This window comes from Danio rerio, chromosome 18, assembly GCF_052040795.2.
Source record: "Danio rerio strain M-AB ecotype USA chromosome 18, GRCz13ab, whole genome shotgun sequence".
Classification (NCBI taxonomy): domain Eukaryota; kingdom Metazoa; phylum Chordata; class Actinopteri; order Cypriniformes; family Danionidae; genus Danio; species Danio rerio.
The window spans coordinates 49,746,739-49,769,194 of record NC_141038.1 but is presented as its reverse complement, the minus strand read 5'-3'; the positions used below and the strand labels follow the sequence as shown (position 1 = coordinate 49,769,194).

Below are 22,456 nucleotides of genomic sequence, written 5' to 3'. Positions count from 1 at the left end.
CACACACACCTAAAGGCCCAAGTCTATTCTTTGTTTTTTGTTTTTTTTCATGTATGTGAAGTGCTGTAAATGTGCCAGAAAGTTCATCTTGCTGTCATAAAATCATTCTGCTGCATCTAATGCTATTGCTGTGTCTAATAGAATGTAATCACCCCAAGAATCGCAATCCAATAATAACAAAAGGCTGTAACTGTAAACTGTTTTTATTTTCAGAAGGTTATGGATAAAGTATGGATAAAATATGGTAACTCTAATGGTTTAATAAAATTTATTAGATTTTTGGAAATCACCAAGCGACCCCCCCTTCATTGTCCGGCGACCCCCACTTTGGGAACCACTGCTGAAGACAATCCAAAAATATACTGGTTAAGGGGTTAATAATATCAGCCTTAAAATGGTTTTAAAAAAATATTAACTGCTTTTATTCTAGCCGAAATAAAAAAATATTATAGCAAATACTGTGAAAAATTCCTGAATCTGTTAAACATCATTTGGAAAATATTTGAAAAAGCAAAAAAAAATCACAGGAGGGTAAATAATTCTGACTTAAGCTGTATATATTTTTATATTATATAGAGATAAATGATTTTATCAGATATTTTCTATAACCCATTTTGGCTGATGACAATATTACTTGTATCTATTTTTTGCTTAATATTATCATCTATTTTAGTCATATACATGATTAGATCATATATAGTGAGTATACAGAATAATATGAACTTTTATGAATATATTATAGATGCATTGATTTCAATTTTCATGTCAGATTTTAATTTCTTTTTTTTTGTTTTGATAAATAAGACCAGTCAATATCGATTTTTGCCAATTCTAAAAGTGCTAAAAGTTATATATAGTATATTATTATATTATATTTAGAGATGCATGATTTTGTGTTTTGCAAATATCTGATATTTTGTATAACCAATTTTGGCTCATGTCAATATTGATATATTTATCTATTTGTGCTTTTTTTTTTTTTTTTTTTTTTTGCTTATTATCATTTATTTTTTGTTATATAGATTATTAAATCATTTATACTGAATATGCAGAATAATATGAAATATATTAGAGTTTTACCAATTGCCAGATTTAAATTTCAGATTTATTTTGGTAAGTGTGACCTGCCGATTTTTGGCAATTCTAAAAGTGCTAAAAGTTATATATATTATATTATATTATATTATATTATATTATATTATATTATATTATATTATATTATATTATATTATATTATATTATATTATATTATACTATATTATATTATATATGATATTTTCTGTTACCAATTTTGGCTACTGTCAATATTGATATTGTTTATTTGTTATTTTATTTTTGGAAAGTCAGTTATTATTATCAAATATGTTATCATATAGATGATTAGATCATATACATAATAACATGGATTTTTCTAAATATATTATAGATGCACCTGTTTGCAATTTTTGCTGCTTCTGAAAGTGTTAAAATCTCAGTTAATGGTTTGGTAATAGTGTGAATTGTACAATATTATAAAATGTGACCTTTTTTACAGTAAAAAATTGGGGCTGCACGATATTGGAAAAAACAAACATTGTAATATTTAGTCTTTGTGCGATTCATGTTGAAAATAATTTCACAAGACAACTTTAGTAACTCTGTTTGGAAACAATTCATCACTTTACTTTGAGAGTTTGACTTTGACTGGGATTTTGTAGGTGAGTGGAAATATATCATATTGTCATAATATATTCCAAATTACACAAAAATATATAAAGTCAACAAATTAAAGCATGAATAAATCAATAGAACAATGTTACATTTTAAATAAACAGCACTTTATGGTTTTCAGTGTGTTTAACAGTTTTGAGGTACAGAAATTCAAAAATAAAATGTAAAATAACACTGAGTATTCAATGGATCAATAAACAATTTTTTAATAAACAACGGTCTTGTGTCTAAAAAGTTTCAAAAAATTATTTTATTCTTTTTTTTTTTTAACAATTAGGCATTTGTTTTTTGTTGTTGTTGTATTGGGATTAGAGAGAGAGGAAGGGTCGGCAAAAGACCCCGAGCCGGGAATAGAACTTGGGTCGCCCTGAGCATTATGATGCCATATATCGGCGCACTTAACCACTAGGCTATTGACACCAACAAATAGTTGTAATCTAATGAAATCACAAGTCACAGGCCTTGAAAACACACAAGATTAAACTTTGAAATAAAATCATGTTCTCTATACTGTGGTTAATTATAATCCCAAATTGGCATTGCAGGTCCTGTGTTGTGACTATTGCAGATTCCCACATTACTATATCGACTTTATATTGAAATACTGTGCAGCCCTTATAAAAATAATTCTTTTATGACCATTCTCAGGATTTAGTATGGTAATGAATATGTATATGGCAATGTTGACATGTTTGGTCTTGGCCGTATAGACCTGCTATGCATGTAGGAGCAGATTAGCTGACTTATCAGCCTGTGCACGCATAGAGTTTCATGGCAGAAATTGTATCAATTCTTGGTGCACCACTACAAAACCACTACACATTTTTTGGGTCTGTCTGATGATGACCGCTGGTTTTTGTAGCCAGAAATAAAACACGTTGTAATTTGTGATGGCAGAAAGTGGCATGGCCTGTTGCGTATCCGTGCGCTGGGGCTGATCAGACGGAGACTCCTCCACCCTCGGGCTCAGGTGCAGTCAGAACAGCTTTCATCAGGGCTGTGCTTTAACTGCGCTGATGTCACACATGATGTTCCTTTAACACAAAAGCTCCGCGCCGGGAATCAGTCCCACACACACCAGCTGGCGCTCAGACTCTAATGCCAGTGCCGAGTGCCAGAGAGAGAGTGAGCGTGAGAAAGACGCATTTAAAAAATTCATGGAACTATTACCACAACTTAAATAAATGCATGGCTGCAGTGAATGACTGGATTTTGCTTAAGCTATAAATGACCTTTTCTCCATATATTAGCTGTTTAGGGTGTTAACATGACCTTACACATTGTCAACACATTAAGTTAGGGATGAAGTACATCAGGAGGTTGTTATCTCAGAATAAAGCCTGACAAGCTTATTGGCAGCCTGACGTATGTCAGAGCACTGTTTTATCAGACTGAAGAGCTTTATTCTGTGAAAACAACCGTCCTGAATGTACTTTATCTAGGTTATTACACAGCTACTTGCCACAAAACATTAAAATTAGACACAAAACATTGTTCTGAACCATAGTAGTTGAGTATATACTAACCTGCTCATTATTCAGTCTCAAGATGGTGCCAAACAGTCAAAAACACAAAGCTGACAGAAACTTAAGAGCTGATGGAGTATACACTAACCTGCAAATTATTCAGACACAAGATGGTGCCAAATAGTTACAAACACAAAGGTGACAGAAGCAAAAACAGCTGATGGAGTATACACTAACCTGCACATTATTCAGACACAAGATGGTGCCAAATAGTTACAAACACAAAGGTGACAGAAGCAAAAACAGCTGATGGAGTATACACTAACCTGCACATTATTCAGACACAAGATGGTGCCAAATAGTTACAAACACAAAGGTGACAGAAACAAAAACAGCTGATGGAGTATACACTAACCTGCACATTATTCAGACACAAGATGGTGCCAAATAGTTACAAACACAAAGGTGACAGAAACAAAAACAGCTGATGGAGTATACACTAACCTGCACATTATTCAGACACAAGATGGTGCCAAATAGTTAAAAACACCAAGGTGACAGAAGCAAAAACAGCTGATGGAGTATACACTAACCTGCACATTATTCAGACACAAGATGGTGCCAAACAGTCAAAAACACAAAGGTGACAGAAACAAAAACAGCTGATGGAGTATACACTAACCTGCACATTATTCAGACACAAGATGGTGCCAAACAGTCAAAAACACAAAGGTGACAGAAACAAAAACAGCTGATGGAGTATACACTAACCTGCAAATTATTCAGACACAAGATGGCGCCAAACAGTCAATAACGCAAAGCTGGCAGAAACAAAGCTGGCTAAAAAAAGCATAAATACTAACCTATGTATTATTCGAACACAAGATGGTGCCAAACAGTCAAAAACAGGCGTGACAGACAAACAGACACATGTGGATGTATTGAATGTATTCACTGTTATTTAGTTGTTGCTATCCAAAGATAACACCTTGTAATGTTCACGACTGACCAATCAGAATTAAGTATTCCAGACAGCCGTGTAATAAATAATGGATAATGCTCATCCAGCCAGTTGTAAAAAAGCCTGACAGGCATATCAGTTGCTGTATAAGACTGAAGATTTTTATTCTTTGCTCAGAAACAAGTATTCCTGGGAGCCTTGCAATAGGCGTAAGTTAAGCATGCATGTACTGTAATCCCACTCTATTGCTCTTTCCCAAGTCTTAATAATAATAATAACAATAATAATAATTCAATTACTCTTTCTTTTAACAGGTTGATTGTTTTTTTGTTTTGTTTTTTTTTGCTTGTTTGTTTTTTATACTTTATTTTTGGTCAAAAATCATTTTGTAATTAAATATTTTTTTCTGTCTCATCTCCGTATGGCAATTACCTCGTGTGCATTGATCTCTTCTGGACACATTTAATTGAGGAATCACTCATCCATTAAAACTGAGAAAAATTATTCTAATTTAAATTATTAGTTGTCGCTGAGCAGACAGCGTCTTGTAAAGGAAAGGGACGGAATGCTAATTACATACTCAGTCCCTCGTGTTCAGTGTGTTTCTCAAGAGCAGGACTGTTTAACAAGAAGCCTCCGCTTTCTGGGTCTCTATAGGGGATCCTGTAATAATTCATTAAGATAACACTAAAGCTGTGGTGACAAATCATTTGAGAAATCCATTCTGCGTCGATTATAAGATTTTGAAAATGCATCGCTATTCTCTCGTTATTCAATTACAAGCTTAGTTTTTAACAGCAGACGGCGCTCTAGGCTAGTTTTTAACAGCAGATGGCGCTCTAGGCTAGTTTTTAACAGCAGTTTTTAACAGCAGATATAGCTTTAGGCTAGTTTTTAACAGCAGATGGTGCTCTATAGGCTAGTTCTTAACAGGAAACGGTGGTCTAGGCTAGGTTTTAACAGCAGATATAGCTCTAGGCTAGTTTTTAACAGCAGATTGTGCTCTATAGGCTAGTTCTTAACAGCAAACGGTGGTCTAGGCTAGTTTTTAACAGCAGAAGTAGCTCTTGGCTAGTTTTTAACAGCAGATGGCGCTCTAGGCTAGTTTTTAACTGCAGATATAGCTCTAGGCTAGTTTTTAACAGCAGATGGTGCTCTATAGGCTAGTTCTTAACAGGAGACGGTGGTCTAGGCTAGGTTTTAACAGCAGATATAGCTCTAGGCTAGTTTTTAATAGCAGAAAGCACCCTACAGGCTAGTTTTGTTTTAACAGCAAGCAGTGCTCTAGGCTAGTTTTTAACAGCAGATGTATCTTTAGGCTAGTTCTTAACAGCAAACAGTGCTCTAGGCTAGTTTTTGACAGCGGAAGTAGCTCTAGGCTAGTTTTTAACAGCAAACAGTGCTCAATACTAATTTTTACCAGCAGATGTAGCTCTAGGATAGTTTTAAATAGCAAACTGCGCTCTAGGCTATTTTTAACAGCATATATAGCCATAACTAAGTTTTAATAGCAGACAGCACTCTATAGGCTAGGTTTTATCAGCAGACAGTGCTATTGGCTAGTTTTTAACAGCAAACAGCACTCTACGCTAGTTTTTCAACAGCAGACGGTGCTCTTTGCTAGTTTTTAACAGCAGATGGCGCTCTATGCTAGTTTTTAACAGCAGATGGCGCTCTATTCTAGTTTTTAACAGTTGACAGCACTCTATGCTAATTTTTAGCAGCAGGTGGAGCTCTAGGCTAAATTTTAACCTTACACTCAAATGCTTACGAGGAAGAGCCGTTTTGCGTCTGATTGAGTCATGTAAGTTGGCTTTTATGTTGTGAGATTAATTTAAACCTTCTTTTAGGTTCAAGTGGTATTTGTAAGGAATTGGATGCAAGCAAACAGGACTGTTTCTAAAGCGTAAAGCGCCATCTGCTGTTCAAAACTACATTTAGAATTGGTTGTAGAGAGAATTGTGATGCATTTTGAATTTATTTTTCAAATAATTTCACTAATGCTCTTGATTACATGTGACATAAATGTTCTCCTCTAAAAGAAAGTGAGTTGGACCATGGTGTGTGACGACTGGGTGATTGTATGATGTAATTACTGGTGTGGGTTTGGGTCAGTGGTAGTCAGGTGTTAGTTAGTAGGCCGTGTCAGGTTACTTTGGAAACCGGCGAACATAATTGATAGCTTTAGTCTGTAATTAAAATTAGGTGTGTGTGCGCGCCTCCAATAACCAGTGAGTTATAACAAGTGTGTGCTTATACATTTTTGTAATTCCCACTTTTTTAGGCTCCTCTTTTCTCCCGTTCCTCACATGTCTCTTCACTAGTCTCCTCTCTACTCATCTTGTTTCCACTCATCTTGTTTTATCTCCTCACTTCCCTTCTCTTGTCAACTTTTTCTCATTCATCATCTTCCCTTGTCTTGTAATGTCTTGTCTTTGTCTCTTCCACTCATCTCTTTTTGTCTCTGATCTTTTTTTAAATCCTCAAAAAGAATTACTTTGTCGAGTTCAAAAAGCATTTGTTAACTTTTTGGGACATGGCTATCGTTGGCTCCTTCAAGTATCTTCCTGTAGTTGAGAGAAGAATCTAAAGTCTTGGCAATGACGATACAAAAACTTGTATAGTTCAGATCCTGTGCATTGATTTGAGTCAGGATTATATATACTCAAGATATTTGGAGGATTTTGACTTGATGAATTGTTGTTTCTAATACAGAAGATCATAGTGGAGAACGTGCATTTATTTTTTACTTTTCAGTTTTCATTTAGGATTGATTTAATCTTGGAGTTGTTCTAAAATACTGAGACATGATGGAGGTTTTAGAACTTGCATGCCATTAGAACTTACATGCCTGCAGCCATCGTCTACAGCAGTGGCCACCAAACTTGTTCCTGGAGGGCCGGTGTCCTGCAGATTTTATCTCCAAGCCTAATCTAACACACCTGAACAAGCTAATCAAGGTCTTACAAGGTATACTTGAAACATCCAGGCAGGTGTGTTGAGGCAAGATGGAACTAAACCCTGCAGGGACACCGGCCCTCCCGGACCAGGTCTGGTGACCCCTGGTCTATAGCCATCACATTTCTGAATGGCCAATGGAGAACTGTGCATGCAATTGCTGATAAAATTATGTAAAAAAAAATGTGTAGGGTACACCTTAAGGCATAACTCCGTCAGACATTTATTTCCTTATTATTAACAATGTTCTTCTGAATTGGTTCTTGAGAATCTGATTATAACGGTCAGAAAATTTACTGAAAGCTTATGGATTTTCTTTGTATTGTGGAAAAAAGTTATGCTATATTTGTGCCAGATCTGCTTCTTTGGAATAAATAATGCAAAGATGGCAAATGGAGTTATTGGCTTTTTGTTTTAGATAAGATTTACCCATCTTAGAGGTTATTGTATAAGCCCCAACTCTTTTGTGTAAAAGATTAACAACACCGTTGTTAAATTATACACAGATTGGGTTTTACATTTTACAAGAGTTTATTCTCTGGCGCCTTGACTGCAGCTCTGCACAAGAAGTTTGGTCGTGCTGTAAGTCTGGTTTCTCTTGTGTTTTTTTTTTTTTTTTTTTTCACTTTCGTCAATTGGTGAAGTTTGTTCCTCGGCACTGGCTTACTTGGTTTGGGACTTGTGGAGCTGCTCATCGATAGATTTGCTCTTCAGTGTTTGGACTTCCAGCAGTGAAATTTAGACTACACTGAACTGAAATAAACTGAACTTCAACTCTGAAAACTGGACTTCTATTTACTAGAACTTTTATGTGAAGCTGCTTTGACACAGTCTACATTGTAACATTTTCCCAGATTTTCCCGGATCGTGTGAGAAGTGTGAGTGCGCTAAATCGGGCTCAGGCACAGTTCACTTTGCCGGCCTTGGCCCGGTTGGAAGAGGTGTGCCTAAGCACGGTTCACTTGGGCTTAGGCGTGGTACGATTGAGTGCAAAACGCGCCAAAGCCCGAAACTGAAAGCGAGAAGTGACTTTTAGGGGACTGTTTCATATGTGTTTTTTTTTTCATTTTTACTGTTCAATGAACGTAACTGTCGTAGATTATTAAAGACGCAAACCTCTCACTGCACGACAGCTGCACCTTCAGCAAACCTCCTAATACCTGCAGCACGAGGACTTTATGTTTGCTCATGAGCGTCATAAAGGGGCTGATCTGTTTGGCGAAATATTTGACTGCGTGTCACTGCATGTCAAACAATATAACTAGAGAAATGTCCACTGTGCTGAGCGAGAGCGCTTCTGACCAGCGCATCATCGATGACGTAAGCGTGCCCAGGCCTGAATGTAATGTGAGTGCAGGCCGTCAGGGGAGATAGGAGGGGGAACAAGTGTGCTTTGGCCTGGTTCAACCGGCAACTGTACATAGTGCGAGTACGCCTTAAATTGAATCTCGTTTTCTCACCTCTTCTCAACCGCTTCGGTCTCCTTGCTATAGCTCATCTTTTCTCCCATTTCATTATGGCCACTCTTCTCAATTCACCTTATTGAACTTTCCTCTTCTCAACTCTTCTTATCTTGTCTTATCTTTAATATTTTGTCTTTATTTCTTTCCATCTTTGTTTTCCTGCTCCATTTCTTTTCTTGTCTTCTTGTCATATCTGGCTTCTTCTCTGCTTGTGTCTCATCTCTCTTTTCTAGTTAACTCTCTCATCTATTCTCATCTCTTTGCTCATCTGGTGTCATTGAAGCAGTTGTCTTATGCAGTGAGCCACAGAGTTTGTGTAAACCCTGAGAGACAGACAGAGGGTTTGCAGAGGGCATTATGTGTAGTTTGACATGACAGAGACTGTGTGTGTATATGTGTGTGTTAAACATCATATGTGTGTTTTGCAGAGCTGTAGGCCACCCTGGAGTCTCTGTGTGGTCAAATGGGATTACACACACACTGATCGCTCTGGACAAGTAGCATCTTTTATTTAGACCGCTGTATGTGTTTGTGCCTCCAATAGGACTGAATCTGCAGGTCAGCTCTGTCTCATCTGAACACAGCTGAGGTGCCTCGTGTTCACCCTTTCTTTAAGGTCATTGATATTGCTTATCTGACCTTCAGGGCTCTATTTTAACGATCTAAGCACAGGTGCACTTAGCATGTCTGAATTGACTTTTGGTATTTTAAGGGTGGGAAAAATGGTTGGTGAGCCCAGCGCATGTTTTAAAAGATTTGTCCTTATACACTTGAGTTATGGGTGTGTTTTTGGTGAGACTTGCGTTAAACCAATCCAACATAGGCTCATTCTAAAAAAAACGTAGCGCTATCTACAATTCTGGAGATCGCGAATTATGTAGCCAGAGGAACGTATGGCTACATTTCGTCTTTAAAATGAACGCTACGGGGAGCTATGAGGCTGTGCTTACCAGCTGACCGCTTACTTCCGCGTGGACGTCTTTTCTACTGATTTTTTCTACCGTTACCAGTTTGTCCAGTGGCTGGTTGCCCATAACAACAGGGTTCGAGTCCTGCGAAGAACGGTTCCAGAAAGCAGGTAAAACAAAAATAAAAGGCACAAAATAAAGCAAACCAGTAAATAACAAGTTGAGAATGTGGCAAAATCGTAAAACTCGGTAGAAATCAGGCATCTGCGAGGGCTTTTCTTTTTCTGGATTGCTTTTGAAAACACTGTCAGTTGGGTTTAGGGAAGGTGGTGGATGCTGGTCAATTGGTAAATTTAAAAACAGTATTGGTTGGGTTTAGGGAAGGGGGTTGGTGGGGATCGGTCAGTCAGTCAGTCGACAGCAGCCTCTGATTGATTTATTTGAGAACAGCAGACGCGAATGGCACTTGTGAGAGAAATTTAAGATTTCAAAAAGCGTACACAGTGGCCTCTGGTGGATTCTCAGAAAAATGTAGCTCCTGGGACGTATTTGTTGCTCAGAAATGTATATAGAGGTAAGTAATCAGAATGAGAATAATCAGAGACTCACTTTCCATTCCCTTTAAGAGCAAGTTTTTGTCACGCCATGGCATATTTGCTATTCGCATGGCAAACTTTGTAAGTAGAAAGACGTACAGTTTTTTATATTTATGTAGACAAAATTTTTTTTTACATTTAAATCTGTAAAGATGTACAGATATTTGTGTGCAGCTGTGCATCCCTGTGTGTGTAATAAGCAATGTGTACACACGGTTTGGACCCCCAATCACACTAACATGCTTATATATATATATATATATATATATATATATATATATATATATATACTGCACAATTGACTTTTGACAAGCTTTTAGTTGGTCAATGGTGCGGTTTGATTCAGTTGGCTCAAAATAGCAATACGTCAACAATGCGCCTAGAATCACACCTTCATTTCAGACCAGCACATCCATGGGTGCAAAAATGGCCACAAATGCATTTGCTATTTAAAAGATATCTGTGCCGGGCTGAAATAAGCAAAAAAAAAAAAAAACATGCCGCCTGGTGCCGCATTGTGTCTGGTGTATGGTAGGGCTCTTAGAGTTGGGTTGAACAACCCCTTTCATTGTGTAAGTCAGTTAAAAATGTTTGTGGAACAGAGAGAAACAGGCCAGCTGAGCTGTTTCAAACTCTTACAGTACAATACCATACATACTTTTTCCCCTTTAGATCTTCACAGTAATCATTTTGATTTATATGACTGGTTTCATCTACTTTCTGTCCATATATAATTCATCAGGTTGATGATTTTAGCTAGCAGGTACCATAACTACACCATCGCGTCCCATAAAACATCTTTCTCCATTGACGACCAACATAATGACCTCTGTTTTCTGGTTAGCCACTGTTGAGGGGTTTATAACAGAGTATGCTCTCGAGCGCTGCTATGAGTCATTTTGCAGTTTGGTTTCATTAAAAAGATTTTTGGGATGTGGTGACCCTTTAGGGGTGCTTTCAAATCAACCTTGTTTGTAGTTTTTGTTTTACATCCTGGCCTACAGCTTTGTTTGTTTGTTTAGTCAAATGTAAACTTGCTAATTGCACTCAGATCCACATCCAATCACTTAAAGCTGATTTATACTTCTTCGTTTCCCAGAGATGGGTTGTGGCTGGAAGGGCATCCACTGCGTAAAAACCTGCTGGATAAGTTGGTGGTTCATTCCGCTGTGGCGACCCCGGATTAATAAAGGGACTAAGCCGACAAGAAAATGAATGAATGATTGAATGAATGAATATACTTCTACATCGAGTGATCAGTGTGAGCCACGGCCCCTGCCTTGCCAATATTCGGGCATTTATACTTCTGAGTGCTGTTTGTGTTGCTATGCAATAACACTTCAGAAACGCTAGCTGGCAGTAGGTTTTTATGTTTGTTTGTTTTTTTCTAAATGCTACCTCAATGTACAAGTAGCTAAAACTCGCTCATTCCGAGGCGGGAACCGGCGGACGCACAACAACTTTAATCATAAGATTAAAGCTGCAAGCAGCGATGAAAGGAACCTCGCACACTGGCTCACCAGGCCTCAGGATGACAGAGAACATCAAACAATAATAATTTAAGCTGATATATCAAATAAAAATTGGAGAAAATCATAGATTTTATGCCAAATTTCCTTCTGTCAGCAGGTGGCGCTTTGACTGTGACTCAATATTAGCATGTAGATGTCTTTAGGACAGCAATCTCATTGAACATGTGGATTTTCAGGCAGGTCAGACGTTGTTTGGTTGAGAAAATTACTTCTGTCAGCAGGTGGCGCTATGACTGTGACTCAGTATTGGCTAGTAGATTCATACTTTTCACATTCATACTGTATAGAACGTACTTTTCTGATGACCGAGTAGTATGTTTAATAGGGGTGTAACGATACACTCAGCTGACAATACAATGTGTATCACGATATAATGTTCACAATTCGATATGTATCACGATATTTGGAATAAAAATTGAAAATTAAACTGAAATGCAAATTTTATTAAAAAAATTTTAAGTACCAAGTAAACTATTTTTTATGTATTTCTTTTGTTTCAACTTGTTAAACGGAACCTTCTTTAAGAAAATAAATTAAACAGGACTGTCTCTGGAAAATAAAACTATTTAAAAACTTCTTATAAAATATTACTGAAATGATTCTATTCAATTGAATTTAACAGTAAGAGCTTAAGGCTTTGTTTAGTCACTTGCTTTTTTGTGTGTGCAAAAAAAATAAAAATTTCTACATTTTCAGGTAATCAGTAGTTCTTTAAAATAATCCTGAACTGATGTGTATCTGTCTGAGAGGTTTTTATGGATGGCTGTCTTCATGTTGGGCATGATGAGTGACAGGGTGGCCGTCTTTTCATTACACAGGACAGTCGTGACTCTTTTCAGCAGTTTAGGCAGGTTTACTATTTCTTCGGCATCGCTGATGTCGGCGCTATCAAGTGTCTCATGTTGTCGTGCATTTTTGTGTACCTCTGTACTCCAAAGAGTTAATGCTCGTCGTAATCATAACTCTAAAATGCGATATGATTATTTAAATAGTCTATCATAGTCCGCCCTCTGTAGTAACAGCTCACGGTCAGCTCACGTCATGTGTGATTTTGCGGCCGCCAATACATCATTATATGAAGACAGAATGATATTTTAGGGTGAATTGTACCTTATAAATACAGTATGTGACTCTTTCAACACCATTAGGAGGTATCCATGTCGCTGTGCAAAGTATGTAAATCACTGTGAAGACTTTAAAACTTCGGCTATGTTTGACCCAGTATGCGTGTCAAAAAGTGGACGAGTCTAAAGCAATGACTGTACAACCGAAATGTTGCCAGGCGTCTGATTTTGAGAGGATGGGCCATCCTCTATTTCAACTCCACTCATCTTGGTCTGCTAACATTACTGCTGCTGCAATCTGAACTCACGTGCGACAGCAGGTGGAACGTAGCTCACGTGCAAACAGCTCAACTACTAAGAGAAAACGGACGTCATATCGTAATAAAATTGTCATAACGCCATGATGCATATTGATACAGATCATTGTACTGACCAATGAGATGAAAGTTGCACATTTTGGTCTATGTATAAATATTGCATTGTGGAAGGAAACCAAACATTGGTTTACATTGGTTTAACTAGTTAATGGTCACAGGCAGATCTGGCCTTCGGGATGTGACAGCCTAGTGTGGTCATCAGCACGGCCACAGATGTGAAATTTGCTTCCTCGCCGGGCGCCTACTGAACCAAGGCCGAGTCCTCAGGCGATGCTCACACAAACACATGAGTCAAAACCACAAGACCCTGAGCTCTCTGTGACGTAATGCTCTGTCAGGTGCACTCCAAATGACAGGACACATCACAGCAAGGTTATTTTAGTTTACGAAGTCTATTAGTAAAATAAATAAATAAATAAATCATTCACTGAAATTTATTTAAAAAAATACAATAAGTGAAATAGTTAAATGGAATGAAACTGAAATGAAAGAATAATAAGCAAAAATAAATAGTGTTATACTTCTGCGTCAAGTGATCAGTGTGACCCACGGCACCTGTCTTGCGAGTAGTCATGCAATAACACTTCCGAAACGTTAGCTGGCAGCAAGGATATAATAGTTTTGGATTTTTTATTAGTTTTATTTTCTATTTCGTTTTGACTTTTTGTTTTCAAATTCAGTGAGTTTTAACTAGTTTTTAAAGGGAGATTTGCTGTTTCTATATTTTGAAATTATTTAGCTCCAGTTTAGTTTTTACAAGTTTCGGTGTTAGTTTTAGGTTTTTTTTTCTAAATAAGGATATTTGTTAGGTGCAAGATTCAAAATCAATAGAATAAATATTGTATAATTAAAACTCAGTCTGTCTGTTATCACCCGTAAAATGTAAGAAAAAGTAAAAATAAAAACAGTACGAAGCAATTGAGTGCGAATCATTACCTTCTTTTGAATAATAAAAACTCAGCCATACATTTTTTGAAGCCTGTATTTAGAGGATGAATATGTACACTTTCATTTACCACTACCATCTGCCCATCCTCAAATTCAAATACAACAGCCCACAAGACAGCAGCCTTAAATACAATATGTGTGCAAGGCTGCTCTGAGGTTAGATACACAGTAGTGATGGGAAGTTCAGATGTTTACCGCAGGATGTTTGGACTCAACATACTAAAATTATTTAGTTAACAATAGTAATTTCAGTCAGTTAAACTATTATATGATCTGAAAAATGTCTTACAGTAAAATTTTACAACCCAACTGAAGTATGATTCACTTATTTAAATTCCATTACGACTTTCTGTTATGAAATAAACTTACGTTTTTCACCAGATCCTCTCATTGAAGCCCTCGGTTTACCTGCAGTGCTGTTGTTCAAGTTTAGTTCAGTCACAGCTGGCTCTCATGTACTGTTTGTGTTTGGTCTATATTTACTAATAGACAAAATCTATTAGTAAAATAACTAAATCATTCACTGAAATTCAATAAAAAATTACAATAAATGAAACTGAAATGAAATAATAATAAGCAAAAATAAATCGTTTCGGCACCATTAGCACCGAAGTGTTCACTGCGACCTGAGTTTGATTCCCGGCTTGAGGTCCTTTGACGATCCTTTTCCTGTCTCCTCTCTACACTGTCCTGTAAAATAAAAGTTAAAACCCCAAAAAAAGAAATTAAATTAAATCAATAAATAAAAAATTCTGAATTAAAAATCACTCGCTAAGTGGCAGAAAATCTGACCTGCTGCCGTTTAGTAAAATACCTGTAGATGGCGCTTTACAGCCAAACACACCAGTGTACGTATATGTGTTTATGTTTTTAATCGCTCCAGTTAAAACTCTTTTTTTTATATTCTAAAAAAATGCACCCACATCTTGGATGGCATGTGTGTCTATATATTACCTTTTTTTTCCCTTTTGTCAAAATATTGCTTTAAAACTGCACCATCACTAATTTTAACTAGGAAAGAATAATTAGCTGACCAGAGATAAATATGTTCAGATTTAACCATTACTTGTTCTTGAATGTCAAATAAGTATTGTTAAAAAAATAACTGTTCGATTGTTAACATGCTCTGTTAAACATCATTTGGAAAATATCACACTGTGTCCTAACTACATGTGCTGAGGCACCATAACAATCTTTTTCATGTTAAAACAGGATTTTGTCCTAACCATTTGCGGAAATATTTGAAAAAGTATATATATATATATATATATATATATATATATATATACAAACATCTTTTCTATATAAACATAAAACGTGTTCCAACTATTCTTCATTTGCCAGAAAACTAATTTAAAAATGCACAACTATAATAACCTTGCATGCATCACAGATTAGGCATTGGATGGGAGTGTGTGTTCGTGTATCTGCTTTTTCACTCCTTCTATGCCCCATTTAGAAGCTCAGTGAATGTGAAAGCGCAGATCGGTGTGTGTGTGTGTGTGTGTGTGTGTGTGTGTGTGTGTGTGTGTGTGTGTGTGTGTGTGTGTGTGTGTGTGTGTGTGTGAACCCACTCAGCCAGAAATGATAAAGAGCACAGCAGAGCAACATGGCAACATTTCTAAACAACCTCTTTCCACTCCCGTGCTCATCCTGGGCTTTGTTTTTTATCCGTTTCTCTCCATCTCTTTCCATTATTCTCATTTCTGTCCTGCTCTTTCCGTGGTATGGCGAACGGCGAGGTGGCGGCGGCAGCATGTCCCAGTGGAGGGCATTTTTAGCTGCGGTGCCGAAGGTCTGCCATATCCCCTCTGATGATAATGGGTGAAATGAGTTTGTCCTTGGCAAGGATGATACACAGCCATCATCCTGTCCTTGTCCATATCTCATTCCCTCAGATTCCTCCACCACGCTTTTAGGCATGGGATGATATCCAGTTTCAAGGTTTACCGCGGTTTGGAAAGTCAAGGTTTCAATACAGCAACATTTTCTGTTATACCATTCTTAAGGTTTACTGGAAAAAAAGCTTTCATCCATCCATTTAAAAAAAGTTTATGTAATGGTTCACATCTACATTTGATCACTTGACCCAATGAAAAATAAATAATTTGCCTTTTCCATCTTTATGAGGACTATTTTATATAACCTGGAACAAAGCATATCTGACATGTTGAAGAATAAATTTTATTATTTTTATGAATAATTAATTGAAATTCTCATTTGTTCCATTAAATTGTCACACTGTCACGTTAAAGTAATGAATCAAAGTCAAACCCTCTTCTTGTTTTCCACCTACATCCCTCACAGTCTGCAGAAATCAAATCCTGGCTTTCTTCCCGGCTAACTTCCTCAAGTTAAATAGTTCAAAAACTGAGGTTTTGCCTGTTGGTACCAAATGAACACCCTCCAAAACTGACAGCTTTTCTCTTTCAATTGACGACTGTTCCCTGTATCCCTCTAAACAAGTTAAGAGTCTGGGTGTCATCCTTGACAGCACCCTATCTTTTAATTCTCACATCAATAACATCACCCAGTCTGCTTACTTCCACCTGCGCAACATTAACCGTCTCCGCCCTTCTCTTACCCCCATGCCACTGCTGTTCTTATTACAGTTCAAATAAGTAAATCAGTGCAATGTGGTGCAGTGAATATGTGCAAATTTTAAATGTGCAAATGTAAACAGTGCAGTTATTGTGAGGAGTTTAAGTTAGAGGAGAGTGGGGGTGTATTAGGGGGGAGGTAAAAAAGTCAGTGAGGGGCAGAGTTCAAGAGGAATTGTAGATCCAATCAATTTGTTCAGTGTTTTAGTAATGTGCATGAATGAATGCGTGAATGCGTCTGACTGTTCTGATTGGCTAAAGTAGACGTCTCACATCAACACGTTACAGATGGGCACGTGCTCTGTCTGCCAAATCTTCCTTCTGCGTTCACACAGCGCAGCCTTCCGACAAATTACCGGTAATGTTACAACTTCTCTTTCCGGAAAATAGCCAGAACGAATTTACCGGTATTTTCAAAAAGGGCCTGTTCACACATAAACTCATTACAGACAATTTTCTGGAAAGGTCTATAAGGGCTATTGTTAATAATAGCCCAAATAGACCTGACACTTGCAAAAAATATAAAAATTGAATGTTCATAAATGCTTCATATATTCATGGAGGAGAAGAATATCAAAATGAAAAGTCGAGAAGTTTCACTTGTAGATTTTTCTGTTTTGCCTTAACATAAAACATTGTTTGTAAATTGAAATGTAACGTTATAGATTCAGTACTAAGTAAGAAAAGCTGTATGTTTAATTAATTGCACACATTCACACTGTGATGACCTTCACTGGTTCATGACCGTGTGTCCGTGATGAATAATAGATGTAAAGTTGACGTGCCACATGATGGCCAGCGATCCGGACTTAACACATGAGAGCAGTGACATCTGAGGACAGATTGGAGGAACGGGCCATTCAAATGAACAGGACGTAAAAGCCATTAATGTAATGAAATTGCTGTTGAATTTGCATATTTTATCCACACATTGATATGCATTGCTTTGGACTTGGGATTTTAATTAGGGTGTAATTTATATAGTGCTGGAAAATAATTATTCTCACAGCGGGCAGACTGGAGTTGGGACTCCTGAGCAAATATTGTTTTTCTTTCATCTGTACCGTAATTATTGAAGTTCCGTCACAGCTTGAGTTTCTGAAGGCAAAAAGAATCAGATATATATATATATATATATATATATGAAGCGTTAACCACTAAAACTCTGCGGACCCGCGTCCGTGACGTCATCGACTTTCGCTTTCAGATTTAAAGGGCTAGCGTTGCACCAGACCCCCGTAAGTGGTGTCGTTTGAAAGTGTAGAATCTATATTTTATGCACATATGCATCACTTTGGTTTTTATTCTACTGTATAAAAGTTATTTACACTTAAATACACAGTATTTTGGATACCCGAGCTACGTATTTTACATTGGTTAATGTTCATATTTTTTTATATGACACATGTACAAGTTATAGCTCAAATGAAACTCTTGTCGGTGCTCATACAGTTGTAGCATTCTTTTTACTGAATTATATTCATATGCCAAACAGTTGTTGAATGAATCGTGGTGTTTCCATGGCGCAGAAATGTAAACAATACATCCATGATCAATAAGCAGCCCCAGATAGCACAGACAGCTGTCATCTCTTACCTTATGCTGTGCCCTTCAGGGCCATTCTCCTCTGATTTTGAGGTGATGTGCATAAGTAATCCTTTTATATGTCTGATGTGGTCTAAACACAGTGAATTATGTTTGATCAAACAAAAGAATAGTGAAATATGTAAACAAGGATCGGTCTCTGTGGCTTGTACAGCACCTCTCAGCAGTTGGAATGCAATAACTTTTGCATAGATTATGGTGGAGACCTTTTTCTTTTTTCCTATGATTACAGACATGTGCAGGAACCACCAAAAGTAATTACAGCACACTAGACCACACAGAACCTATAAGGTACACTTTCAAATTTGAGTTTATAAAAAAATACAAAAAGCGCCTCTTTTTTTAGGTGTTAATTATAACACAGACGACATAAACAGTTATTTTAAACACTTTCAATAGTGTTTTATGAAAATTCAAAGGATTTTCTTTCAAATGATACCAAATTTTTGCATTTACACCTCTGCATGTGGATTTGGGAAGCTTTTAAATTTGGCCAGGCAAAATCCAGGTGGAAATCCCCAAATAGCAGCAGAGTTTAAGTGGTTAAGATGCAAAAACCTCTAAATCCATCAGACCTCTTTTCTTTTCAGACCTCTTTTCCAGAGCATTTTCTATCAGGCTCTTCTGATTAGGTTCAGAAGTGTCATTTTATATGTAATGAAAAGGTTATTAGCGGGTAAATAAAATAACCTTTTTCAAAAATGTCACTTTAGACAATTCTTTGTTTTTTAACAAGGGAGATTTTCTTTTGCATCAAAACCAGCTAAATCCACGTCTGCTTTTTATGCAAATACTTCTAAATCCACCTATTGGAACAAGACAGTGTAATTAGTTGAAAATGAAGATGCCATTAGAAATTATTTCACCAAACATAAAACACATAAACTCTAACCACCTGAAATTTAAAATATATAAATCTGTCAAGTAAGTGGTGGTTCATTCCACTGTGAAAAAAAACAGAGAAAAAGCAAAAGAAAAGTGGGAATGCAATCTGTAAAGTGCATTAATAACATTAAAACTGACATTAATTAAATCTTAACTGTCAGATGGCATTTCTGATGTTTGGGATTTAGATTGAATGTAAGTAGAGCAGTGGAAACATTGCAAACTATGTAAACTAAGCCTTTTTAGATTCAAATAATGGAGTGTAAAAACATTGTGAAACATCAATATCTGTGCATTGTCCATTAATATAAAAAGCTTACAAATACAAATAATGTATAGGTTTTCACATTATATATTATCTTTTGAAAATAGCTTAAATTAGCAAATGAATCACAAGGTATGCCTACTGGGCATAAAGGGGATGCCTCTCTGACAATTTTAGAAGCTGTCATCCATTCATCTTCACCATACTCAAGGTCTTGGTCCTGTGTTTATCCTCATCGCATCCACGTGGGATAAAAGAACGGTGTCTTAAAGCGGAATAAAACTGTCTCCTTATAAAAGCCGGCCTGTCAGCGCGCTGCTACATTGAAAACATATGATTCGATTCGCGCTTCTGGTTCTCGGGATATATCGGCTTTTGCTGGCAAATTCAGCTGGCGTTTAGCTGCTTTTGCCAACAAACTTTTATTTCTGAATGCGCTGAAGCTGAGATTGAGATGATTTGTAGCAAATCTATTTGTTGATGGTGGAGTATGTGCCTAAATCATTCACTCAATGTCATTATCTCATTTTTGGCGGAAGTGGCGTTTAGCGGCTTTTGCATCTGAACTCTTCATATTTATTTATTTATTTATTCATTTATTTAATTAATTATCACTTTAAGTCACTTTTTTAAACTTTTCAAGGTTTAAAGTTGTTAAAGTAGAGCAGTTTCCTATAATACAACTTAAATGCATAAATAAAATGGGGGGGGAAATAGAAACATGAATCACATAATACAGAAAACTGCTAGTTTGCAGACATTTTACAGTGTACTTATCCGCTTGTTAAGTGGTGATGTGTTTGTGACATATGTAATACTGTTTCCGGGTCCAAGCCGCCATTCATTTTAGTGGAGAAATCATTCGTTTTGATCGCGTTTTATTCCTATCACACATTAAAGTTAATTTTATATAAAATCATAGTGTACACAACAATCTCTGGGCTTGCTGCATAACAAATACCAAAAATGTAACAATTTATAAACAATTCATCACTTTCTGGCCATCGGATATTAGGCATGGACATATATACTGCGATCGTGATTTTCGAAAGTATTAAATCGCTTTGTAAACGTTTATTATTACCATTTCATGAGTCTCCCCATTCAGTTGAATAGAGCGCTTGGACCCGGAAGCCGCTTCGCATGACGTCACACTTAACAAGCGGATTGAACCGTTGTATGAAGTGAACATTGCACCACAGTTATACTACAGTCACTTGATGATACATTGGTTGTTTTGAAACACAGTGGGTGCTTGTTTTCCAGTCCTCTTCATCAGCAGTGTCTGGAAAGTCGAGGCTGTTTAATGTTTCAGTCTGCTTAAGTAGCGAGTCATTTGAGGCTTGTAAGAGATAATTCAAAATGTGAGCGTTTAGTCGCAGTCTGGTGCCTGTGATGGGGATGTTGTATTACTGCAAATGACCAGGAAGAAGCGTTTCAGTCGTCTGGAGTCTGCTTGACAGGACTTGATTGAACCCACTGAACTCCACAGAGAGCTCCACTAATTTATACACAATTGTTCAGTTTCTACAAACCCCAGTTTGTCCCATTTAGTAAATGTTTTGGACAATTTGATTATCCTCTCGGCTGGAAAGTAATAAAGCAAACTGCTGTGTTTAAAGGGATAGTTCACTCCAAAATAAAAAAAAAGATATCATCATGTTTCAGTTTCTTTACACACAAAAGAAGATATTTTGAGAAAAGCTGGAAACATGTAACCATTGACTTCTATTTTTTTCCTACTATGAAAGTCAATGGTTACAGGTTTTCAGCTTTCCTCAAAATATCTTTTGTGGTCAGCAAAAGAAAGAAATTCAGGTTTGGAACCACTTGACTGAGTAAATAGTGGGTGAATTTTCATTTTTGGGTGACCTAACCCTTTAAGACATAATACAGTGTGAGCACAGAAAATGCACAATAAAGAAATCAGCAGATTCGAACCCAAGGAGACCTTTATTTATAATAGACTTTACAGTTGGAGCCAGAAACCATCATACAGTTGAAGCCAGAAGTTTACATACACAGTAAACAAAGGCACATAACCATTTAAAAAAGGTCAGATGTTAATGTGACTAAACTTTTTCTCTTTTAGGTAAGTTAGGATGATCACATTTGTTTCTGTTATGCTTAATAGCAGAATAATGAGAGAGATATTTTTTTGAGAAGTTGTTATAACTTTAAACTTAAAGTCAAGTTTATTTACAATAAGATTATTATGAAAAGCTCAGATGATGGTGTCACTGTTTTGGAAGTTTCTGGCTAATTGACAACATTTTAGTTAATTGGAGGCAAAACTGTAGAATAGAATTTAAGGAAAGCCTCAAACACACTGCTTCCTTCTGTGGTAGCATGGGAAAATCATCAAGCCAGAATCAACAAAAAAGCCAGATTACAATCTGCTAAACTACACTGGGAAAAGAATACTTTTTTGGAGACATGTCCTGTGGTCTGATGGAGCTAAGATTGAACTGTTTGGCCATGATGACCAGTGTTACATTTGGAGGGCAAAGAGGAAAGCTTAAAAGCCTAGGAGCACCATCCCAACTGTGAAGTATGAGGGCGGCAGCATCATGTTGTGGGGCTGTTTTACTGAAGGAGGGACTGGTCCACCTCACAGCATGATGGCATCATCAAGGAAAGAACATTATGCAGAAATACTGAAGCAACATCTCAAGACATCAGCCAGGAAATTCAAACCTCCAAACAGATCATGAGCCTAAGCATACTGCCAAATTAGTTAACATGTGCTTTAAGGACAACAGAGTGAATGTTTTGGAGTGGCCATCACAAAGCCCTGAGCTCAATCCTATAGAAAACTTGTGGGCCGATTTGAAAAAGCTTGTGCGAGCAAGACAGCCTACAAATCTGACTCAGTTACACCAATTCTGTCAGGAGAAATGGGCCAAAATTCCTGCAAACTATTGTGAGAAGCTTGTGGAAGGATACCCAAAACATTTGACCAAAGTTATAGTTTAAAAGCAAAGCTAAAATAACACCAAGGAAATGTGTGTAAACTTTTCACTGTCTAGAAATTAATAAAAATTAAAATAAAATAAAAAATTTCTCATTATTCTGGCATTTAGCAAATGTAAATGATTTAGGTAATCCTAACGACCTA

General features: G+C 36.8%; 1 protein-coding gene and 2 long non-coding RNA genes across 9 annotated transcripts in view; 2 read left to right on the top strand and 1 right to left on the bottom strand.

Annotated features, from left to right (window-relative positions):
- Positions 1-22,456, bottom strand: part of LOC147839827 (uncharacterized) — a 153,762-nt gene that overhangs the window by 83,671 nt on the left and 47,635 nt on the right. The gene's annotated exons all lie outside the window — the stretch shown is intronic.
- Positions 1-22,456, top strand: part of sphkap (SPHK1 interactor, AKAP domain containing) — a 202,478-nt gene that overhangs the window by 145,227 nt on the left and 34,795 nt on the right. The gene's annotated exons all lie outside the window — the stretch shown is intronic.
- On the top strand, positions 19,494-22,382 carry LOC147832936 (uncharacterized). The gene is made up of 3 exons (XR_015515451.1): positions 19,494-20,999; positions 21,103-22,272; positions 22,310-22,382. It is a non-coding gene; the product is annotated as an uncharacterized LOC147832936 (long non-coding RNA).